The sequence below is a fragment of the Meleagris gallopavo genome, chromosome 1 (genome assembly GCF_905368555.1).
Source record: "Meleagris gallopavo chromosome 1, MGAL_WU_HG_1.1, whole genome shotgun sequence".
Taxonomy (NCBI): Eukaryota; Metazoa; Chordata; class Aves; order Galliformes; family Phasianidae; genus Meleagris; species Meleagris gallopavo.
In genome coordinates this window covers 332,740-347,500 of record NC_139404.1, presented here as the reverse complement: position 1 = coordinate 347,500, position 14,761 = coordinate 332,740, and the positions used below count along the sequence as shown (strand labels likewise).

At 61.8% G+C, this 14,761-nt stretch overlaps 1 protein-coding gene across 9 annotated transcripts in view; it reads left to right on the top strand.

Moving 5' to 3' along the window:
• Nucleotides 1-14,761, top strand: part of SHANK3 (SH3 and multiple ankyrin repeat domains 3) — a 306,860-nt gene that overhangs the window by 754 nt on the left and 291,345 nt on the right. For 7 of the 9 annotated variants that reach the window (XM_085233682.1, XM_085233821.1, XM_085233499.1 and 4 more), the window contains exon 2: nt 6,863-6,912. The gene's annotated coding sequence lies outside the window, so the exon portion shown is untranslated. Of the gene's footprint in view, nt 1-123; nt 361-6,372; nt 6,457-6,862; nt 6,913-14,761 lie in introns of those variants that run through there. The other 2 variants (XM_085233558.1, XM_085233618.1) reach the window with 2 other exon arrangements.

Here is a 14,761-nt window from a genome sequence, read left to right as displayed (position 1 = left end):
AGAGGGCCGTGAGCGGGGGGCGGGGTTGGGGGCCGATCGGGGGTCCGCAGAACGCGGGGAGCGCGGAGGGGTCGCGGAGCTCCGGAGCGCGGAAGGTCCGGGAGCGGCAGCGCGGCCGTCGGGGCGCGGGGCGGGGACCCCCCGGGCGCCGTCCCCGAAGTTTCCCTCCTCCCTCCGCTCCCCTCGCACAGCGCTCCCCGTTGCCATGACGACTCCTTAAACTAACGCCCCGCTGCCGGCGGCGGGGGCCGAGAGCGCGGAGGATCCGCCGCGATCCGCCCCGTTCGCCCCCGCCCGCTCCGCGCTGCGGCTCTCCGGCCGCGCCGCGGCTATGGTGGGTCGGGCCCCGCAGCCCCGCAGGTATCAGCGGCCACGGGGGGCGTGGGGGGGTGGGCGGGGGCGGCGGGGGATGCTCTGCCCCTCGGAGCGCTCCTTGGGCCGTGGGGTGCGCGGGCACGGCGCTCCGTGGGGCTCCGCGGGCTGTGGGCGGGGGGAGATGCGACCCTTCTGGGGGGGTCCGCGGGCGGCCGGAGCCGTGGGGCCGGGCTTTGTCTGCCGAGAACCGTGCTGGTCCCCACGCGGGACGGGTGCCCGAGTGGGCAGCGGAGCGGCACAGAAGCGGGGGGTGCCCCGGTCGGGGCTGTGCCGGGAGCGGGGCCGTCCGGTGCGGGCGTGAATTCGGGCCGTGGTGGGCAGTCGGCGGTAGGGTGGTTTCGGAGTGAGGCTGCGGTGTGAGCTGGGATGCGCACACGGGGTGGCAGCCGTCGGGGTTTGCGGCGGGAGGTGTTGGGACCGGAGCCGCGGCTGTGGCACCGCTATGCTGGGGGGTGAGGGCCGCGTGGGGCGGAGGTGGGCTGGAAAAAAGGGCTGTGGCTGCAGGGAGGCTGGGGGAAAAGGGCTGAGATTGAAGTGCATTGAATGTGCTGGGAGATGCAGCGATACGGATGTATGGGGAAGGGGCTGTGGTTTGTGGTCGGGTGTTGGACTTTCCTATGAGAGTGGGGAGGTGCTGGAACAGCTGCCCAGAGAGGCTGTGGATCCCCGTCCATCCCTGGAGGTGTTCAAGGCCAGGTTGGATGGGGCCCTGGGCAGCCTGGGCTGCTGTGAAATGGGGAGGTTGGTGGCCCTGCCTGTGGTGGGGGGTTGGAGCTTCGTGATCCTTGAGGTCCCTCCCAACCAGGGCCATTCTGTGGTTGTGTGATTCTGTGTGCTGGCAGCGTGCACAGCTGTGGTGTGCATCAGACAGGGGCTGTGATGCCTGCAGGGTGCTCCAGAAGCACTGAGGCAGCGCAGGGAGACTTGCTGGTGAAGGCACATGGCTGCTTTCCTAACAGGTCTGACATCTGTGTGTGCAGACCTTCGCCCTGGGCTTTGCACGCAGTGCTCCGTGCTCCATTTTTCCACGCGTTCTGTGCTCAGTTTGTGAGCAACCAAATGCGTGTGATCACCAACTTCTCTCTGGGTTCTGTTGGGTGACGCAACTCTGAGACCGGGATGGGCTGATGGGTTCTGCTGTCCCCGATGTCCTGCTGGGAAAATGAAACTGTGCTGCTCTAATCCTGTCCTCAAACTGAGTCAGGGGAGAAGCAGACTCCAGAGCTGGAGTACTGATGTCCATGGTGCTCAGTGCCGGGATGGAAGCATGGAGCAAACTGGGTTTGAGCCGGAGCCGGGCGTGCTGCTCAGGGCTGAGGGATGCACGGCTGCATCGCTTCCATGCAGGCAGTGCTTGCAGGGAAACAGGGATGGTTCCTCGGGGGGCACGGCAGGGTCCTCCCCTCCCAGAGCTCCACCAATCTCACTTGGAGACTTCTGATGTCTCCCTCGATGGCGGCATGCAGTGAACAACACGTGTGGCAGCACAGCGCACGTTTTTGTGTCTTGTTCGCTTATTTAAGTTGTGCTTACATTTTTGACAAAGTTCTGGTGCCCACGGTGAGGTCTGAGTGCCCACTTGGAGCGTGTGGGGTACGCAGAGAAGGGGGTGAAGTGGGGAAAGGGCGCAAAGGAGGACACTGCTGAGTTGTTTAGACGACAACCTATTCTTTTGAAGAGGTTATATGTCATGTAACGCCCGAGCATTCCCAGTGCTGTTGGTTTTGGCTTGAGGGTGAGTAATCTGTAGTATTGGTGTGTTGCTCCACGCATTCAGTTGTAGAGTTGTGATTAGGAGGGGATGAGCGAGGAAGGAAGGAGTTGGTCCTACCAGGATCGGGGTGGGATGAGGCCACCCTCCAGGGACCACCGTGTCCTATGCCTGGGTCGGGGGGCAGCGGAGCCACAGTGGGCACAGAGCCGTGGGGTGGGATCTGTGGTAAGGGAGGCCTCGGAGCTGAAACGAGCACAAAGAGCAAATTGCCATCCCACTCCTAAAGGCAGCTGAGCTGCTGTAACTGTGACAACGGGCGCAGGCGATCGGCTCCGCAGGCAAAGTGGGGAGGGGGACCGGTGCTGGCACTGGGGGAACCTCCCAAGGCTCAGCCCAACCACTGTGGGATCGGCTGCCCCGGCTGTAACTGGAGAGGAGGGCTGGCGAGGAGCTCTTCAGCATTAAATATTGACAGATCCTCCGTGGCAGCAGCAATGCGAGTTTGTGATGCCGGATGTTGTGTCGGGACAAACGGCTCTGGGGGGCACCGGGCTGATCTCTGGACCCTGCAGGGCTGTGTGTGTGAGGAGCAGCTCGGGCTTCCTGGCCCGGATCCTTCTGCTTCTTACACACATCCTCAGTGGGGACTTAAAGAATGGCAGGAAGTGCAGCACGCACCCGGCGCAGCCCACGGCTGGTGCTGATGGAGCCTGCATGGCACAAGGCTTTTACAGCAGGGCTCCTCTGGGCCTCGACCGCAGGGACCGCAGCTCCTGTTGTGATGACAGGCATGGGGGCTGCACCATGGGCAACGGGTTGGCCTCTTCTGTAGGGCTTGGGGATGTGGGATGGCCCCTTCTGTAGGGCTTGGGGATGTGGGATGGCCCCTTCTGTAGGGCTTGGGGATGTGGGATGGCCCTTTCTGTAGGGCTTGGGGATATGGGATGGCCTCTTCTGTAGGGCTTGGGGATATGGGATGGCCCTTTCTGTAGGTCTTGGGGATGTGGGATGGCCCTTTCTGTAGGGTTTGGGTGTATGGGATGGCCCTTTCTGTAGGGCTTGGGGATGTGGGATGGCCCCTTCTGTAGGGCTTGGAGATGTGGGATGGCCTCTTCTGTAGGGCTTGGGGATGTGGGATGGCCCTTTCTGTAGGGCTTGGGGATGTGGGATGGCCCTTTCTGTAGGGCTTCAGGCTGTGGGATGGCCTCTTCTGTAGGGCTTGGGGATGTGGGATGGCCTCTTCTGTAGGGCTTGGAGATGTGGGATGGCCTCTTCTGTAGAGCTTGGGAAGCAGGATGGTCCCTTCTGTAAGGCTTAGGGATGTGGGATGGCTCCTTCTGCAGGGCTTGGGGATGCAAGATGGCTCCTTCTGTAGTGCTGGGGATGTGAGATGGCCCCTCTGTAGAGCTGTAGGGCCTGGAGCTGTGGGATGGCCCCTTCTGTAAGGTTTGGGGATGCAGGAAGGCCCCTTCTGTAAGGCTTGGGGCTGTGTGATGGCCTCTTCTGTAGGGCTTGGGGATGCAGGATGACTCCATCTGTAGAGCTGTAGGGCTTTGGGATGCGAGATGGCCACTTCTGTGAAGCTTGGGGCTGTGGGATGGCTCCTTCTGTAGAACTGTAAGGCCTGGAGCTGTGCTATGGCCCTTTCTGTACGGCTTGGGGATGCAGGATGGTCCCTTCTGTAAGGCTTGGGGCTTTGGGATGCGAGATGGCCAATTCTGTGAAGCTTGGGGCTGTGGGATGGCCCCTTCTGTAGAACTGTAAGGCCTGGAGCTGTGCTATGGCCCCTTCTGTAAGGCTTGGGGATGCAGGGTGGTCCCTTCTATAGGGCCTGGAGCTGTGGGATGGCCCCTTCTGCAGGGCTTGGGGATGCGAATGGCCCCCTCTGTAGGGCTTGGGGCTGTGGGATGGCCCCTTCTGTAGGGCTGGAGGGGACATCTGAGGGCTGTGTGTTGGAGGCAGCACATGGCATTGCTCCTCCATGGGGCCATGGTCGTGGGACACCTCGTCAGGCTGAAAGGTCTCCATGTGAGCACCAGCTGCAGGCATCTCTATGAGCCCCATCAGCCCCATGGCGGCCCTGGGGACGTCTCTCCATGCAGATGCATTCCTTCAGCCCTCTGAGAGAGGAATCTCCAGATGCTCCCCGGCTCCCACCTCTTTCTTAGGGACAGCATCACTTCTGCTCTCACTTTGGTGCTGCTGGGGACCAGCTGCCGTGATGGCTGCAGGCCCTCTTATCCTGGAAGGGGAAGAAGCTGGGTGAAAAGGAGCGAAATTTGGTTATCCACAGCAAGAGTCAAACTGAGGCCATTGAATAGGAGGGGCAGAGCAGCCCCCGGTGCTCCCATTGAGTCCCCTCACCAGCCGCAGACTCCTTGGGGACCGGGCTGATGCACAAGCAGCAGTCTGAACACATTGCGGATCATCTGCATAATTTATTCCTCTTGTGAAGAGTTTAATTTATCAGGCCCAATAATAAACTCATACATCTCTGCCTGTTACCAGAGCTGGAAGGAGATGCTCGTGCTCTAAGCATTGAATTTATCCCCGGAGCTGCTTCCCGTGCAGACCGGTGCTGTGACATTATGGGATGCACGCTCACATGGTCAGTGTTGTGCCGGGTCTCTGTCATGGGAGGACAGAGGGACGGGAAGGACAGGGACAACCAGACCTGGCCATCGCTGAGCTCCAGCCCTCTCTGCCTTCCCCTGAGAGTGGCACCAGCTCATAAGGAGCAATATGAGGAGCGTTTCCTTTCTCTGCTCCAGGTTCCACTGCACTTTCTGTCGCCCTGAAGCTGTGAGATGAAAGCAGCAGAAGCGCTGTCTCCTTTCTGGAGACTGTTCAGGATGGCTCAGCCTTTCATCTGGGCCCCTTCTCATTAGTCTCCTTTCTGGGGCGGCCATCCCTGCTCCTTCTCTTCTTACAGCAGTTTTCCCACTCTTGCCTCCCGTTCCTCAGTCCCCGTGGTGCTGTAGGTTCTGGCAGAGCCCCAGTGCCCACCCTGCTCCTGTCCTCTGTGCAGGGCTGTGCCCACTCCCAAACCTCTCTTTTGCTCCCAGCCCTGTCTGCAGTGCCCACGGGGGACCTTGGCTGGTGGCACGGGGTGCTTGGCCAGTGGGGCTGGAAGCCCTGGGACTCTCTGGGCTGAGCCCCACCCAGGAGCAGCAGCCTCAGCCCTGGGCCTCAGGGTGGCTCAGAGGGAGGCTCCCACACCCCAGCCCGCTGCCCATGGCAGGGTGATCAGGCTAACTTTCCTCGTGATGCTCACATGGAAGCCCAAAGGGTGTGGAATGCGGATGGGCACTGGGGCTGTGCCACCCATGGTGACGCAGAGCCATGCTGTGCAGCTCCAGCCCAACCCCACTGCACTCAGGGCTGGGGCTGCCTGAAGCAGTGGGGTAAGCTGGGGGCACAGGCTGCAGGAGGAGACTTTGGTGGATGGGGAGCTCTTGCTCTGCATCACCACACAGTGCCTCATTCCTGTGTCCTAATTGCAGGCAGTGAGTCTGCCTGCAGCACTGGCAGCGGTGGGGCACGGGGGTGGGGGCTGCTCTTTGGGCAATGCTGTGTGCTGCAGTGATGATCTGGGGCTGTGTGTGGTGGGCTGTGTGGGTGTCTCACCCCCTACCCCCCTGTGCCCAAGTTGTCCCCTCTCCATCCCCAAGCTCCGCAAGGCTGGACCTGCCCAAGTTCATTCTCCCTGCAGGCACAGCAGTCCCTGCCCCAGCATTGCCTGTCCCAACCTCGGTGTTTCCAGGGCTCAGGGTTGGCAGCGGGACACAAATGCGCCCCATGCTGTTTTGTTCAGGTCCGACACAAACAACGGTGGTAGATTTCCTCCGTGTCAGCAGCACAGCTGTCCTGCGAGCCTTCTGCAGGGTGAGGGCAGCAGGGTGGTGACAGCTGTGTCCGGAGCGAGGTGCCATGGGCCCCCTGGGACCTCAGGGCATCACTTTACAAAGGCACAATAGCAGCTGGGTGAGCTGCAGAGCCCACGGTGCCTCTGCTGTTGGGTGCTGGAGTGCATCTTGTACGATGTCAAAGCCTGGTGGCACCCACTGTGCTGCACCACGGACAGAAATGGGATCCTGGCAGCCGCCCCTTCCCCCCCAGCACCTTACACCGCCGACACCATCTGCTGCACAACAAGAAATCCCAAGCCATACATTTTTAATTTTCTACAACACAGCAGCCATTTCAGCCACTCACCCAGAAAGGATCTTTAATGAGAAGCGAGGAGAGAGAGCGCACACATTTCCAGCGCGCAGGAGAGCCGAGGCACTATGGAAACACTCTGCTCCCTCCCGGCTGCCTGCCGCTGCTCCGAGTTCAGCCCAGAGAACTTCCCTGCACTGCTGGAGGTGGGCTCTGCTGCTGCCTGAGCAGTGAGCCCACCGCTGGCACTGCTGGCCTGGAGGCTCTGCTGGAGGGGTGGGAGAGGCACGTGAGGTCCCTCCTGCTCCCTGCTCTCCTTCTGTGGCTTTTGGGGAGCTGCGTTTTGCTCAGGCATAACCTCACCGTGCTGTGCCATGGGCTGGCAGTCCCTCAGCTTGCAGGGCACAGGAGGAGCCCCTGGGACACGGCATTGCTGTGAGCATCCCCCGCTGGCCTGGGGGTTTGCTCTGGGATGCTCCAGTTCCCAGGTCCAGGACCTATGGTGTCCCCACATCTCCCTGCCATCCCGGGGAGGACTTGGGTGTCGCATGGCTGGGGATTGGTGTGCGGTGCATTGCGCTGATGCCTGTCCTTGCTGTCTGTTGTCTGCAGGTTGATGAGGAGGGAGTGCTGTGACCCCGTGCCTGTGACAGTCGTTTCAGGTAAGCACTGTGCTTTTCTACCCTTCCTGCCTTGGGGAATGCCCCAGGCCTGCCAGCACGGGGGTGAGGATGGTGAGGAGGTGGTCTGTGTGGGGCAGTGGGGATGGCGACCTGACCTCTTCTCTTGGACAGCAGCGTGGAGGGCTGAGGCCTGGGAAAGGACGGAGTATGTTGGGCTGAAGGGGACGGGATGCATTCAGGCAGGCAGTAAATGATGCAGAAGCAGCCATGAGTCAGGAGCAGGACATCGCGGCATGATGCACCTCGAGGAGACATCGAGCAGAAAGGGCCTGGGGAGAACGGCTGAGTGGGGCCTGCCTGGCCCATCCCATCTGATGGGATCCCCCAGGTCCACCCAGCTGAGAGCCGGGATCTCTGGGACAAACACCGCTGCTCTCAGAGGACAGGAGGCTCCTGGTCACCTCGTTGGTGTGGTGCTTCTTCCAGCCCCAGCTGCTCAGGTGCTGATGTGTCCCATGGGGTTTCTCCTGCCCTGCCCAAAGCTGCCAGCGCCTCTGGAAGCAAAGCAGTGGTGGGGGGTGTGCGAGGAGTGCCAGGAGCAGGATGGGGGTGTGTGCTTCCTCCCAGTGCACTGAATGGATGTGGGCAGGGGAGGGATGCGGCACTGCTTACTGGGTCTGTGGTATGGCCAGAGCGTGGCACAGAGAGGGAATGGGGCAGCCGGAGCTGCACTGGGGATGGAGGGATGTGGGATGAGCTGGGGAGCCCATGGGTGGTGGAGCTGTAAGACCCAGCTGGGGGAATGCAAGAGAGAGGTGCCCAGTGGGAGTGGAAGGCAGCAGGTGGCAAATGTCTGCCCCTGGTTTGGATCCCGTCCCCTGCTTGGTTGAGGGCCCGACTTCCACCCCGATCTCCGCCCTTCTCCTCCTGCTTGCTCCTCTCAGCAGCCTTTTCTCCTTCCTGGGGGTCCCGTGGTACCCAGCCCTGACCCCAGCCCACCCCCCTTCCTCAGGCAGTTCCTGCCCTTAGGGTCCGTTGGGTGCTGGTTCTGTGCGTGGTGTGCATGCACCCTGAGGGGGTGCTCCCACCTGCTGCTGTGCCCCGGTGCAACAAGTGCTGGGCTTGAGGGGAGCCCAGCTTCTGCCCCATCCCCTGCCGACCCCATTCTCTGCAGGCGTTTGCCACATGCATATCTTTTAAGTCCCACATTGGGGTGGGGGCAAAAACAGAGGGAGCTCCGTGCATGGGATGACCCCATGGACACCTCTGTGGGGCTGAGGCTTAGGAGGAGCAGAGCCAGGCTTGCAGCCCAAAGCGCGAGGTGGGTGCTGGGGCGAAGGCATGGAAGCAGGAGCTGGAACAAAGGAAACGTAAAACGCTGAGGAACAAGAATAGCGAGGTGCTTTTTTACTGAGCGTGGGTCTGCATTCAGCAGGAGCTTTTCACAGCCTGCAGCTTCCTCCCAGAGCCCCTACGACGCGTTGCTGCTTCACCCTGTAAATCCTGCTGGTAATTCAGGCTGTGTGTGCAGGGCTGCGTGGGCTGAGCAGCGTGGGCTGTGCTGCGTGTTCCCGTGCAGGGGAGGGCAGTGCTGTGTGGGCTGTGCTGAGCTCTTCTGTGCAGGGGAGTCGCTGTGCTGTGCTGTGCTGTGCCATGCCGTGCCGTGCTGCCCTGTGCCATGCAGTGCTGCTCCATGCCATGCCATGCCATGCCATGCCATGCTGTGCCGTTCTGTGCCATGCAATGCTGCTCCATGCCACACAATGCTGTGCTATGCCATGCTATGCTGTTCCATACCGTGCAATGCCATGCTGTGTGATGCAGTGTTGCTCCATGCCATGCAATGCTGCTCCATGCCATGCAATGCCATGCTGTGCCGTGCAATGCTACATCATGCCATGCAGTGCTGCTCCGTGCCACGCAATGCCGTGCTGTGCTATACAATGTTGCTCCATGCCATGCAGTGCTGCTCCATGCCATGCAGCCCCATGCTGTGCCATGCAACTCTGCACTGTGCAATGCCGTGCCATGCTGTGCAGTGCAATGCTGCACCGTGCTGTGCAATGCTGCACTATGCCATGCAATGCTGCACTGTGCTGTGTTGTGCCAGGCAGCTCAGGGCCACGAAGCAGCGGTGCAGTTGGTGGTGCTTTCTGGCAGCGCTGCGGGGCTGTGCCAGCTGCCTGAGCACAGGCTGCCAAGTGCAGGGCAGGTGCAGTGGGCTCGAGGTGTGTTTGCAATGAGAGGTGAGCGTTTTTCCAAGCTGTTCTTTTCCTGCCTTGTGTGGTCAGCGAAGTTAGCCCTGCCTGTCCGAGAGGGCATCCACAACTCACATCTGCATGCTGTGGCAGCATCATTTCTGAACCCTTCGCAGCAAATTGCTCCCCAGAAGGCAGCACTCTGACTGAGACCTGATTTGTCCTTCCTGTTCAGCAGCAGAGCAGCAGATCCCAGTGGGAGAAGAACCCTGGGGATCTGGGCTGGGCCAAGGCATTCCCAGTGCAGGGCTTTGTTCCTAATCCCAAGGGCAACCCACGCCCAGGGGATGCAGGGGGGTCTACAGCCGAGTCGGGAGTCTGGCTCTGTCCTGCTCGGATCTTTCCTGCACGGCTGCAGCCTGCAGTGCTTCCCTGGGTGCTGCGGGTGCTGCAGCTCTGCCCTGTGCTGCTGGGAGGGGTAGGACAGGGCTGGAGGCGATTAGCCTCAGCCTCAGACAAGCAGATGGAGGCAGCATTATCCTATTAACGGGGCTAAGCGGGGCATCCGAGCAGCGCAGGGCCTTGTTGGGGGGTCTCGGGCTCCTCCAGCAGCAGGATGGCTTTCTGGGGTGACATCCTCTCCAACGGCAGCTCTGGGTAGTGGCTGCACCGGGGCAGCAGCGAGTCCCCAGGAACAGGTCAGGTACAGCCCTCCCAGCCCTGCAGCCTGCAGCCTGCACCCTGTACCCTGAACCCTGAACCCTGCATCCTGCTGCAGGAGCCTAGAGCATCAGTGGGGGTGCTGGGGGGGCAGAACTCCCATGAATGAGGGGTGTGTTGGTGAGCTGAGCCAGGGGGTGGTGATGGGAGCCTTCCTTTGGTGGTGTTGGTGGTGGTCGGCGTGGTGGCGGTGGGGTGGACGGGGTACTCTGGATACTGTGTAACTTGGGGAGGTTTTGTGTTCCCTGCTTCTCACTGCTTCGTGCTGCTCCTGAGGTGGAGCTTAGAGGGTGCAGGATGGGATCTGGGGGTCTTGGCTGACTCTCAGCAGAACACGAGCCAGCACTGTGCCCGGGTGGCCGAGAAGGCCAGCGGTGTCCCGGCTGGTAGCGGCAGCAGCGGTGCGGGCAGCAGAGCAGGAGGTGCCCGTCCCTCTGCATGGCACCGCTGGGGCCGCAGCTCAGTGCAGCGCCTCCAGAGAGGGGAGCGGAGCTGCGGGGTCTGCGGCACAGCGCTGCGGGGAGCGGCTGAGGGGGGGGGATGGGGCGGTGTGGGGCAGAGGGGCTCAGGGAGAGCTCCTGAAAGGAGGCTGGAGGGAAGGAGGGGTCGGTCTCTATCGGCAGGGAACGGGGATGGGACGGGAGGGGATGGGCTCAGGGTGCCGTGGGGAGGGTCGGGTTGGAGCCTGGGAAGAAGCTGTGCTGCAAAGAGCGGTCAGCACTGCACAGCTGCCCAGGGCGGTGGGGAGCCCCCATCCCTGGGGGTGTTCAGTGACCACAGGGATGTGGCACTGGGGGACGTGGGCAGTGGGATGGGCTGGGGTTGGACTGGGCATCTCACAGCTCTTTCCCAATCTCAGTGATTCTGTGATACTTGCAGCAGGTATGGGGCCATCCTGCGGTCTGTGCAGCCCTGTCTCCATGGGGCAGTGCTGGGTACCAGCTGGGTCAGGCTGGGCCGTGTCATCTCCACACTCCATGGGATTTGGGGTTGCACTGCTCTGGGGTTGTGCTGCTCAGCAGGGGCACAAAGGTGCATGCTGAGATGCAGTTGGATGTGCAGGAACCTAAAGCTCAGCTTTACTTGTCTTTGGGCTGTGCCACCTCTGTGTGCTGTGTTGATGCCCAGCTGTGCCCAGCAGTGCTGTGGGCAGTGGGAGGCAGCAGCTGGCTGTTCTGACCGTGGTGGGGCAAGCACTGGGTTCTGCTCCTCTCAGCTGCATCCTTGCATGCGTCTGGCCTTGGAGCTGTGTGTGTGGGGCCGGTTCTGCGCCCTGACTTATAGGGTGGGGGGAGGCTCTCGGCACCCATAGAGTCCATATGTCCCTATGGGTGCAACCTGCAGCGGGCAGCACCTGGACATGGGATCCGGGACCCCATGGGGTGCACAGGGCTCTGCACGTGCTGCTGAGAGCGTGCAGCCGCAGTTACCAAGGTGACCGTGTTAAGTGATGTTCCTATGGCTACGTGGCTACGCACCGCTGGTGCTGGAGTTACTGTGTGGGGGTGCAGGGCCCCCTGATGTGGTGTTCCTGAGTGAGGCTGCTCTCATTGCAGCCATCCCCCCGTTCCACCACTTTTCTGGTGCTGGGTGGCTCTCGGTGCTGGGTTGCCCCAGGTATGGGGCTCTGCAGACCCAGAGGGCCCAGGGCTGCCCCTGCCTGGCTCCCCGTGCTGGCTGGGAATTGGACACTCCTTTGGGATGGGCTCAGTCTCTGCGTGGGAAATGGGGCTCCTGGGGTTTCCACCGTGGCATCCCCGGATCTCTGTGTGAGCCCTGTCTGCTCCTTTGAGCTGCCCACGTGGCACAGAGAGCCCTCAGGTCCTGGATGCATCCTGGGGCAGTCAGTCCTGCACAGTGTGGCCAATGGCACCAATTCTGAGCACGTGCTGTGCTGCGTAAGGGAAAGGCAGCCAGGGAGGAAGGACTGTGGTCCTGATGGGAACTGGGACAGACATAGCAGGGGCTGTAGGGCAGAATTACCCCAACCCTGAAGGTGCTCAAAGCCAGGCTGGAGGGAGCCCTGGGCAGCCCAAGCTGGTGGGGGGCACGTAGCCTATAACAAGGCATGGAATCAGATGACTAAATGGCTTGAGAGCAGCCCTGAGAAAGATTTGGGAGTGTTAATGGATGAAAGACACAACATGAGCTGGCAGTGTGTGCTGGCAGCCCAGAAGGCTGACCAGATCATGGGCTGCACCAAGAGAAGTGCGACCAGCAGGTCGGGTCAGGCATGGTTCTCTGATCCTATGGCTGTAAGGTCCCTTCCAGCAGAAGCCATTCTGTGATTCTGTGATCTCCTCAGAAGGGGCTGAACTTGAGGAGATGAATCAGAGAGGGCAAATCTGGGAGGAGGTTCTCCTCTCTGGAACCCAGAGGCGAAGGGATGAGACCAGGATGCTCCCAGCCCCAAACTGCCTGAGGTGCAGCTGCTCTTGTGCCAGACCTGGACCTGCTTAAACAAGGTGGGGAAGCAGCCAGAGCACAAGCAGCAGCTCCAGGGATCCGTGGCAAAAGCCTGGATTTCGGAGGCCATTCAGAGATGTGGACAGAGGGCTTTCTGCCTTCCTGTGGGCAGGTGGCAGGGGACAGCAGGACGGCTGGCTGGGAGCCAGGGTGCCTGCTGCTCCAGGGCTGTGCCAGAGGGATCCCCTGCAAACTGCACTGCAGTGCACTTCGCCCACCTGCACAGCTCTGGGCTGGGGCGGTTCAGGGTTCCCTGCTCCCTCTGCTAAGCACTGGAGCACAGGAGAGCCCGGTGTTGCTGGACATGCTTTCACACAGCGCTGGGTGCTGCTCCTCCTGCTGCCCCTGGTTGGGGTCTGCACCGCACCGCTGTCACCTTGAGGAAGACAGCACTGGAGCGATGGGGCTGCTCCCAAATGCTGCAGGAGTGGCCTTTACCCCTCTGCCCATCCCCAGTGACCCAGTAACCCTGGCAGGCAGAGAGAGGGAAAATCTATTGGCAGCAGAATTACCCATGGAGCCTGGAGGCCGCTGGCCGCTGCAGGCTGATCGATGAGCCATCCCCTCTCCCTCTCCTGTTTCCCCTCTCTCTCATTTGCTCTGTGCAGCAGTGTGGGGCTGTGAGTGTGCTGCTGTGTTCCCACCACCCAGCCAGGCACAACGCTTTGCTCAGCCCATCTCTGGCCCACGTCCCTGGGTGAAGGGGATGCTGAGAGCTCTCCTGGATGTGCTGTCATCCCTCAGCTGGGTGCAGGCAGAGAGCAGCCCTGAGAGTTGAGGGCTGGAGGGGCTGTGACGGTGCTGAGCTCTGTGCTACCCCCTCTGATGTGCTGGTGGGAGCCTGGCTGAGCTCGCTGCCCTGCTTTGTATCACAGCATTAGCCACAAATCATAGAATGGCCTGGCTTGAAAAGGATCACAATGACCATCTAGTTTCAAGCCCCCTGCTGTGTGCAGGTCGCCAACCAGCAGCCCAGGCTGCCCAGAGCCACAGCCAGCCTGGCCTCGAATGCCTGCAGGGATGGGGCATCCACAGCCTCCTTGGGCAACCTGTTCCAGTGCCTCACCACCCTCTGCATGAAAAACTTTGCGTAAGCTGCCTGCCTGCAAGGAAGGAGCAGACACCCTGACAGCAGCTGGGACAAATTGCCCACACAGTGCCCGTCCTGCACCTCAGCACGGGGTGGGCATGGACGCAGCACGGCCCGAGGATGGGGCTGCATCCAGAGCCTGCACACACCGGTGCCTTGATCACCTGTGGAGGATGAGGCAGAGGACGGGGCTGTGCTGGTGCAGGCTGCTCAGTGCTGCCTCTCACACAGCACTGGGACGAGGCCATGGCACACAGCCTGTGAGCACAGCCCTGGCACTGCCCCGGCCCTGGGGCTGGGTGAGCAGCCCACGTTGGGATGCAGGAGCCCCGGCAGCCTCACGGCACACCGAGCTCTCAGCCCCACGCCGGGGTTAAGCAGTGCCATCCCCCTGCCCCCATCCCCCCTATGAAGGCCAAGCCTTCCACAGCGCCCACAGCCATCGACCGAGCTCCAGCTGCAGCTGCGGCCGCCCCTGGTAAATCAGTAACTGGTGTGTGTGTGAGCCAGGCACTGCGTGTCCATGGGCATCGCCAGCCAAGCGCGAGCGGACGCTCCCCGGTCCTTTGAGGTGAGGGCTGAGTCCCTGCGGCCGCGTGGGGGGGGGGGCTCAAGGTGACCCTGGGGTCCCCTGGTCCGGGGGAGCATAGGGGTGATGAGGAGCTGGCACAGCACCTGCACACAGCGCTGGGTTTCGTGCTGCTGTGGGAGCCGGGCGGCTGCTGGAGCGGGGGCTGGTTGCTGGGCTCCGGAGGGGTGAGCATTGCCTGGGGCTCTGAGTCTGCAGCACGGGGCTGATGGGGCAGGTTGGGGGGTGACGGGCCTGTCGCCTCGTGCTGATGCAGGGAGGTGGTTGTGCTGCCCTGTCCTGGTGCAGGTGGTGGCTGTTCTGCCCTATCCTGGTGCACATGGTGGCTGTGCTGCCCTGTCCTGGTGCAGGTGGTGGCTGTTCTGCCCTGTCCTGGTGCAGGTGGTGGCTGTTCTGCCCTGTCCTGGTGCACATGGTGGCTGTGCTGACCTTCCTAGTGCACATGGCGGCTGTGCTGCCCTGTCCTGGTGCAGGTGGTGGCTGTGCTGCCCCGTCCTGGTGCAGATAACGGCTGTGCTGCCCCCAGAGCAGCTCTCTGAGGAGCTGAGTACAACCTCAACTTGTTGGTCCTACCAGCGGCAGCTCTACCCCAGGACATGGGGACACTTCTTTGCACTCACCTGGCAGTGATCCCCTGGCAGCACTCTGAGCCTCCCCTTGGTTCTGCTTGCAGTGGTGCTGCCTCTCCCCACCCCCCCCAGTGCTGCATGAGGAGCCCTGAAGCACCGGGACGGGGTGCAGCTCATGCCCTGCAATGCGTGGCCCTGGGGCAGAGCTGGGACACACACATCTCCTGCCGAGCAGCACCGCCAGGTCCTACTGCTG